Genomic DNA, 9,561 nt, shown 5'->3' with positions numbered 1-9,561 from the left:
TAGAAGGAAGAGGTAGATAATAAACTAAATGAATGAACCAGTAAAATACATATCATGTTGGATGATATACGTTATATGCAGGAAAATGAAACAGGAAGACAGATGTGAAAAGTCAAAATTTGTTTTTATTTTGTTTAATATTTATTTATTTGGCTGCATCAGGTCTTAGTTGTGGTCCACGGGATCTTTAGTTCTGACTTGCAAGATCTTTAGTTGCACCATTCGAACTCTTAGTGGAGGCATGTGGGATCAAGTTCGATGACCAGGGGTGGAACCTGAGCCCCCTGCATTGGGAGCACGGAGTCTTAGCCAGTGGACCAGCAGGGAAGTCTCCAGGTTTATAGTTTTAACTAAAACGTTCGGAGAAGGCAAACAAGAAGTGACATTTGAGTCAGGATCTGAAGGAGGGGAGGCAGAAAGTCCGGAGGCCGTCTAGGGGAAGGGCGTTCCAGGCTGGGGTTGCAGGTAGTCCAAAACTCCCCAGCAGGAGCACGATTGGAATGTCTGAGGAACTAACTACAAGGAGCACAACGGGCTGGAGCAAAGTGGGCCAGCGGGAGAAGGGTGGAAGTGAAAAATCAGACAAGTTAGAGGAGGATTCTTTAGGGCTTGTAGGGGTTTTTTTTTAAAGATAATTTTATTTATTTCTTTATTTTGGGCTATGCTGTCTTTTTGATTTTCAGGCTTTCCTCTAGTTGTGGCAAGCGGGGGCTACTCTCCAGTTGCAGTGCACCGGCTTCTCATTGCAGTGGCTTCTCTTGTTGCAGAGCATGGGCTCCAGGCACACAGGCTTCAGTAGTTGCGGTTCCCCGGCTCTAGCGCATAGGCTTGGTAGCTGTGCCGCATGGGTTTAGTTCTCTGAAGCATGTGGGAGCTTCCCAGATCAGGGATCAAACCTGTGTCGCCTGCATTGGCAGGCAGATAGATTCTTGACTGCTGAGCTACTAGGGACGCCCAGGCTTGTAGATTTTAAAACACTTTGGCTGGAATTCGAGTGAGCTATTAGAGAGTCTGAAAGGAGTAGAAGGCCTGGTATGTGCTCATAGGACCACCTGGCTGCTGGGTTGAGAAGAGTGTAGGGGCAAGGTCAACGGCAGGGCAGTGCAGAGGCCACTGCTGTAATGCATACGAGAGTGATGGTGCTGCCCCAGCTGAGTGGCAGTGGAGGTAGGAGAAGGGTTCAGGACATGGACGCATGTTAAAGGAAGATCCAAGGACTTCCCGATGGACTGGATATGGGGTGTGGGGGAAAGAGAAGACCCAAGACATCTTCAAGGTGTTTAGCTTGTGCTGTTGGGAAAATGGAGTGCCTTCCACTGAGATGCAGACAACTTGAAAGGAGGAAGGTGGGTGGGGAAGGGGAAGACCAGAACTTCAGTTTTGGCCACATCAGGTTTGAGATGTCTTTTTAGACATTCACAAGGAGATGTGGAGTAATCAGAGGCTGGAACTCAGGGGAGAGGTCCAGCCTGCAGATATCAATTTCAGCACGTCAGGTATGAATGGTATTTAAAGCTGGATGAAACTGGGTGAGACCATAGAGGGAATGTCAGTAAACTAGAATGAATAAATCTTAGGGCTGCATCCCATTCCTGGGTCAGAAAATCTGGTTTTTAGCACTCTAGGGACCAGAGACTAAGGGTGGAAGGAAGGGTGGTCAAGGTAGATAGAGGGGGTTTCTGAACTTGCCCTTGAAGGAGGAGGAGGTAAGGAGGTTTCTAGGGGAGGAAAGAGTATTTGCCAGCCAAGGACGCATGCAGGGGTGGGGCAAGGGGATCCACAGAGGGAGGAAGGGCAGAGTGCAACCCCCCAGCCTATTTTGGCTTCTTTGTCTCCTCACCCACATTGAACTTCATGGTCAGACTTCATGGTCAGCTCTTTCAGGGATCCCCGCCACCATGCTACCCCGTGCCCTGTCTCTTTGGCCACTCCTCATTCTTGGGTCCAACCGCCCCTAGGCTGCCGGAGATTGCTGGACACCAGACCAGGCCTGGGAGGTGGGCCCAGTAGTCCCTTGGGGAGGTGATATCACCTAGGCCCTCAGGAGGCCTGAGAAGGCCTGGTGCCCTATTCCCGCCCCACAGCAGTGTCCTTCTCCCTGGGGGCTGCCCCCAATTATAAGCTCTCTCCTGCTCAGAACTTCCTTGGTCTCCCTGGGTGGTGGACAGAGCCTGCTTTGGAATCAGACTGCCCTGGGTTTAAACATCCTCTCTGCTACTTCCATCCTTTGTGACTTTAGAAAGAAAGAAAAGAAAGAAAGTGAAGTCGCTCAGTCATGTCTGATTCTTTGCGATCCCATGGACTGTAGCCTACCACGCTCCTCCGTCCATGGGATTTTCCAGGCAAAAGTACTGGAGTGGGGTGTCATTGCCTTCTCCAGAGGATCTTCCCAACCCAGGGATCAAACCTGGGTCTCCCGCATTGTAGGCAGATGCTTTACCATCTGAGCTATCAGGGAAGTACAGTTGTACAACTTGAGAGTTGTGAGTTAAGTTTTATTTGGGTCAAAAACGAGGACTGCAGCCCTGGAGGCAGTATCTTAGATAGCTCTGAGAGACTGCTCCAAAGTGGCAGTGGGGGAAGGTCAATATACAAGGTTTTGGTGAAGGGGGAGTCAATACCTTGAAGCACTCATTTTTCCAAAAGGTTTTTTGTTATTCATGAGGATCTGAGGTCACCATGAAAGGATTCAGTGCTTCTCTAAATATGAGCAGACTGCAAGGATTGAGATCATAAAATCTGTTCCTAAAAACATCCAACTATCTAAAGACCTGTCCCACCAGATTCCCTGGAGCACAGAGTGCCTCCCTCCACCCTGAACTCCCTCGGGGGTTGTTGAAGGTCAACAGCTAGAGCAGCACAGGGTTCAGTCTCTTTAGAGGTGTGTGTTCGTCGCTCAGTCCTGTCTGACTCTTTGCAACCAAACGGACTGTAGTCTGCCAGGCTTCTCTGTCCATGGAATTCTCCAGGCAAGAATACTGGCTGCTGCTGCTGCTGCTAAGCCGCTTCAGTCGTGTCCGACTCTGTGCGACCCCAGAGACAGCAGCCCACCAGGCTCCACCGTCCCTGGGATTCTCCAGGCAAGAACACTAGAGTGGGTTGCCATTTCCTTCTCCAATGCATGAAAGTGAAAAGTGAAAGTGAAGTCACTCAGTCGTGTCCAACTCTAGCAACCCCACGGACTGGGGCCTACTAGGCTCCTCCGTCCATGGGATTTTCCAGGCAAGAGTACTGGAGTGAGAATACTGGAGTGGATTGCTATTCCCTTCTCCAGAGGAACTTCCCAACCCAGGGATCGAACCCTGGTCTCCTGCATCACAAGCAGATTCCTTACCATTTGAGCCACAGGGAATCTCTGTGGAGGTGGATGGCAAATACCTTTGTCCTTGGGTCATTGGCAATGCTCTTGGTAAGTGCCAATTGGTAGTCGACTTGTTTCCTTATTTATAAAGTGAGACCACCAACAGCAGTCATCTTCATCATCAACATCATTTTCCAGGGCTACTGGTGAGAATTAATGAGATTAAACAAGATGAGATGTTGCAAGGCATCTGGCATGGCCTGGGGCAAGAGAGGACTCACCATAAAAGTCCATCTCTCCCACCCTCCTGCCCTTCACTGCCAAACCTCTGCCCCTAGGGACTAGGCTGTTGTCTAAGCTGCCTCGTTAGTCACGCCCTCCAGCTCTCACCAGGGAGCCTGGGCCACCTCCTCCACCCTCCTCTGACCTTCAGGATGGACACACTGTCTCCCAGGCCCTGCATCCCTTCCATCTCCTTCCTGGACTCCCCTTCCTCCCAAGACAGCCACTTGCCCTCCTCACTTCACAGCCCTCAACTGTCCCCAGCTATTCATTCACTCAGGTGCTTAGTGGAGGCTTGGGGGCTGCCTTAGACTGTAGTCTTCTATGCTGGGGAACAGCCTTGGAAGACAGCCCTGCCTGGGGGCGGCCGTCACAACCCCCACAGCCCAGTGGGAGTTGGATGGGCAGACCTTTGCACCTGGTGATCAGCTGGTCGAAGAGTTGTTGTTCAGTGTTCAGTTGCTAAGTCAAATCCAGCTCTTTGCAACTCCGAGGACTGCAGCACGCCAGGCTTCCCTGTCTTTCACTAACTCCCAGAGTTTACTCAAACTCATGTCCATTGAGATGGTGATTTCATCCAACCATCTCATCCTCTTTCACCTCCTTCTCCCCTTGCCCTCAATCTTTCCCAGCATCAAGGTCTTTCCCAATGAGTCAGCTCTTTGAATCAGTGGCCAAAGTACTGGAGCTTTAGCTTCAGCATCAGTCCTTCCAATGAATATTCAGGGTGGATTTCCTTTAGGATGGACTGGTTGGATCTCCCTGCTGTACAAGGGACTCTCAAGAGTCTTCTCCAACACCACAGTTCAAAAGCATCAATTCTTCAGCACTCAGCTTCTTTACGGTCCAAATTTCCCATCCCTACATGACTCCTGGGAAAACCATAGGTTTGACTATATGGACCTTTGTTGGCAAAGTGATGTCTACGCTGTCAAGGTTTGTCATAGCTTTTCTTCCAAGGAGCAAGTGTCTTTTAATTTCATGGCTACATTCTCCATCCACAGTGATTTTGGAGCCCAAGTCTATCACTGTTTCCATTTTTTCCCCCCATCTATTTACTGTGTCAAGGAGAATCCCTCATTTCCCAAAACGAACAACAACAACAAAAAATATATATATATATACCAGAAAAGAATCTGAAGGTGCTCCACCCTCCCTTCCCTGCCGCCTGAGAGCTGAGCCTCCTCCCCTCAGGGTCCTTCCCTTCAGTCACCCGTTCCTCCCCCAGCCCTCCTCAACCCTGCTCTCCTGCTCTCTGCCTCCCTCCACCCAAAAACCTTCGCAGAAAGTGGCCTTGCCTGTCTCCTCTCCTTACACTGCTCACTCTCCTCCTGTTACAGCCTGATTTCTGTTCCCGCCACCCCACGGAAGCCTCTCCCAGGGGATGTTTTCCAGCAGCCCTTCTATCTCCAAGCGACATGTCTCAGTCCTTATCTTTCTGGACGTCCAGGCAACATCTGGCGTATCCTTCACCCCCTCTCCTTGAAACACTCTTCTTTGGCATCTGTGACACCACACATCACCCTTTAAAAGCAAAAACGAACAGCTGGTGGGCCAGTGAAAGCCCTCGGAGATGGCCGTCTCCATGTTCGGCCAGGGTCCCCTTCCCCACCTTTGGAAACCCTCTTCTGGGGTGAGGAAATCACCCCGGGTCCCAGCTTGGAGGTAGGAAGGCTTCGCTCACTGCCCGCACTCCCGCCGGCCCGGCGCACTCCCTGGGTCTCCTGATCCTTGTTCTCCCCCATTGCACCCTGCCATCTCCTCTATAAGACGGTAGACTTCCTGCAGTTTGCAGGCTGGGCTTCTCTCCTCTGCTGCTGTCAGCGTTGCCAGATGCAATACGGGAGCAAACTTAAACTCACTCTGCATCTGAAATTCAGATTTCAGTGTGTTCCAGGTTTTCGCATGCTAAATTTGGCAACCTGAACTTGTGAACCTCTGGGACCCAGCTCAGTGCCTGATAGAGAGCAGGTGCTCAGTAAATGTTCATTGAAGGAATAATGGTGCAGTGCTGGTGGCAGGCACAGGCGCCGTGGGGCGCAAAGGAGAGATAGCAGGCTCCCTAGAGGTGACACATGAGCCAAAGCAGATGGAGCTACTAACTCATGGCATCAATCAGCCCCTCCATGGGGAGGCCTCCTTAGTGGGTTGAATGTGTGTGTGCTCAGCCGCTCAGTCGTGTCTGACTCTTTGTGACCCCATGGACTGTAGCCTGCCATGCTCCTCTGTCCCTGGGATTCTCCAGGCAAGAATACTGGAGTAAGTTGCCATTTCCTACTCCAAGGGATCTTCCCCGGCCCAGGGATGGAATCCGCACCTCCTGCGTCTCTTGCATTGTCAGGCGGGTTCTTTACCACCTCGCCACCTGGGAATCAAAGTGCGTTGAATAACGTCCCCAAAGATGTATCCAAGTCCACTCCTAGTGCCTGTGAACGTGACCCATTTGGAAATAGGATGTTTTCAGATGTAATGTAGTTAAGGATCTCAGGATGAGATCATCCCGCATTTAGGGTTGGCTCTAAATCCAAGGACTGGTGTCCTTACAACAGAAAAGAGAGGAAGATTTGAGGCACACGTACAGAGGGAAGATGCCCATATGAAGACAGAAGCAGAGAGTGGTAGGAAGCAGCTACAAGCCAAAGACACCAGGGGTTTCCAGGAGTCATCAGAAGCTGGAAGAGAGGTATGGAATGGATTCCCTCTCAGAGCTTCTAGGAGGAACCAACCGAGCCAACACCCTGATTTTGGACTTTTGGCCAAAAACCTTTTTCAAGTTTTAAATTTATTTCTTATTTATTTACTTATGGCTGTGTTGCATCTTTGCTGCTGCGCCCTGGCTTTCCCTAGTTGCGATGAGCAGGGCCCACTCTCCAGCTGAGGTACAGGGGCTTCTCTTGTTGCTGAGCATGGGCTTCAGTAGTTGTGGCCCACGGGCTTAATTACTCTGCAGCACGTGGAATCCTCCTGGACCAGGGATCGAATTTGTGTCTCCTGCATTGGCAGGCAGACTCCTAACCACTGCACCACCAGGGAAGTCCCTGGCCAAAATCAATTGCTAGTGTTTCAAGCCATCCAGTTTGTGGTATGTGGGACACAGATGTACTCTCAAGGCTCCATCTTTCCCAGATTCAATCTGTAAGACTCTTCCTTCACAACCCTTTGCCCCCAGAATCCTTTCTAGTACCAGATCTCTTATCCTGCCAGGCACTCTGATGGCCCTGGTGATCATTAGTAGCAGTAGTGTTAATAGCTCTGTTGTGTCCAACTCTTTGCAGCCCCATCCACGACTTTCACCCACTAGGCTCCTGTGTCCATGGGATTTTCCAGGCAAGAATGCTGGAGTGGGTAGCCATTCTCTTCTCCAGGGGATCTTCCCAACCCAAGGATCGAATCCAGGTCTCCTTCATTCCAGGCAGATTCTTAATTTGAGAGCCACCAGGGAAGCCCCTGGTGATCATTACTTTCTCGTATTCATATCCTTACATAGGCCTCTCCAACGCTGAACTTCTGCAGTGACACTGTGTCATTCCTAAGACCAGGTTATGAAACTCAAGACCAAGCTTTTGCCTTGGCCTCTTGCATGGCTCCGTCTGGGGAAGCCAATCGCCATGCTGTCAGGATGCTCATGGAGCATGGAGGTGAGGAACTGACGCTTCTCACCAACAGCCAACTCTCAGCTGCTGGGCAAGTGAGTGGGCCACCCTGAAGAGGACTGTTCCATACAGAAGACTGATGTCCAGCCAACCTCTCGGTAGCAACCCCGTGGGAGACCCAGAGCCAAAACCACCCAGTGCAGTCAGTCACTCCTGAGGTTCTGACTCCAGAAGCTTTGGGTCACTTGTTACGAAGCACTATTGTGGCCTAACCAATACAAGGCTGTTAAATGTCATGCTTGTCACTCCTAACTTTGAGGTCCCCAGGCTCCACCCTTGGCATTAGAAGTCAACTGCTACTGCTAAGTCAATTCAGTCGTGTCCAACTCTGTGCGACCCCATAGACGGTGGCCCACCAGGCTCCCCCGTCCCTGGGATTCTCCAGGCAAGAACACTGGAGTGGGTTGCCATTTCCTTCTCCAAAGCATGAACGTGAAAAGTGAAAGTGAAGTCGTTCAGTCGTGTCCGACTCTTAGCGACCCCATGGACTGTAGCCCACCAGGCTCCTCCATCCATGGGATTTTTCAGGCAAGAGTACTGGAGTGGGGTGCCATTGCCTTCTCCATTAGAAGTCAACAGGAGGCAACAACTGGTAGCTAGATTTAAGGCTGGGAGAGGGCCAGGCAGTCATCAAGTCTATTCCACTTTGATAGTCAAAGAGGCCAAGGCCAGAGAGGGGTGTACAGGTGGAAAGGGGGTGAGACGTCCTGACTTGGAGGCCCACAGCTGCTTCAGGTCTGTGTCGACACCTTGGAGCCCAGAGGCCATTGCCCCATGTAGCAGTTCCCCAGGGCTGCTGTAATAAGGCACTCCAGACTGGGTGGTTGAAATAACAGAAGTTTATTGTCTCACCGTTCTGGAGGCCAGAAGTCCAAAATCAAGGTGTTGGCAGGGTTCATTCCTTCTTTTTAAAGTAAAAAAAGAGATTTATTTAATTATTTGGCTGTGCTGGGTCTTTGTTAAGGCATGTGGACTCAGTTGCTGCATGTGGGATCCAGTTCCCTGACCGAGGATTGTACCCGAGCCCCACGCATTGAGAGTGTGGAGCCTTAAACACTGGACCACCAAGGAGGTCCCTGGGTTAGCTGGTTCCTTCTGAGGACTGTGGTGTGAGAAGGAGATGTCCAGGCCTCTCTCGCTTGTAGATGGCCATCTTCGTGATCACATGCTGTTCCTATATGTGGCTATCTGTTCCAAATTCCCCATTCTTAACAAGGACACCAGTCATCTTGAATTAGGGCCCACCCTGTTGACCTCATTTTAATTTTTATCCATAATTTTATTATTTTACTTACTTTAATAAATCTTTTCCAAATGGTTAATTTTTTAAATTATGAAAAAATGATAACACATTTACAAGAGACTTGGAAAATACAGAACAAGGTTACATATAGTTCCACTGTATATTACAATTATGTTTTAAGTAGATAAATTAAGATTTTTAGTTGGAGATTCAATATCAAACTCTCAAAAATTAACAAAATGAATATACATAGTAGTAGAAGGATATAGTCAAGATATATAGTCTTCCCAGTGGTCATACACGGTTGTGAGAGTTGAACCTGTAAAGAAGGCAGAATTCCAAAGAACTGATGCCTTCAAACTGAGGTGCTGGAGAAGACTCCCGAAAGTCCCTTGGAGAGCAAGGAGATCAAACCAGTCAATCTCAAGGGAGATCAGTCCTGAATATTCACTGGAAGAACTGATGCTGAAGCTGAAGCTCCAGGATTTTGGTCATGTGATATAAACAGCTCATTGGAAAAGTTCCTGATGCTGGGAAAAATTGAGCGCAGAGGGAGAAGAGGGCGTCAGAGGATGAGATGGCTGGATGGCATCACCGATGCAATGAATATGAACTTGGGCAAACTCTGGAAGATGGCGAGGGATAGGGAGGCCTGGCGTGCTGCGGTCCATGGGGTCGCAAAGAGTCAGTAGCAACTGGGCAACTGAACGACAAGAGAAGGATATAGTAAACCTGAAAATCACTATGAACCAATTTAACATAATTAAGATTTATACAATTTTCACACAACAGTAGGATACACATTCTATTCAAGTTCCCATAGACTATAAACTAGGAAACACTAGAACATATTCAGGGTCGTACGACGAGGTGCAAAAATTTGAATGCCTAAAGGTATTGAAATCATACAGACTGTTTCTTATCACTGTGGAGGTTATGTTAGAGATCAATATCAAAATATATTTGAAAATAACTCAGATATTTTCAGGTGCAATGGACTTCACTTTGATTATTTCTATAAAGATACTGTGGCCACCTGATGCAAAGAACTGACTCATTGGAAAAGACTCTGATGCTGGGAA

This window comes from Bos taurus, chromosome 29 (assembly GCF_002263795.3).
Source record: "Bos taurus isolate L1 Dominette 01449 registration number 42190680 breed Hereford chromosome 29, ARS-UCD2.0, whole genome shotgun sequence".
Lineage (NCBI taxonomy): Eukaryota > Metazoa > Chordata > Mammalia > Artiodactyla > Bovidae > Bos > Bos taurus.
Note: the sequence above shows the minus strand (reverse complement) of the source record.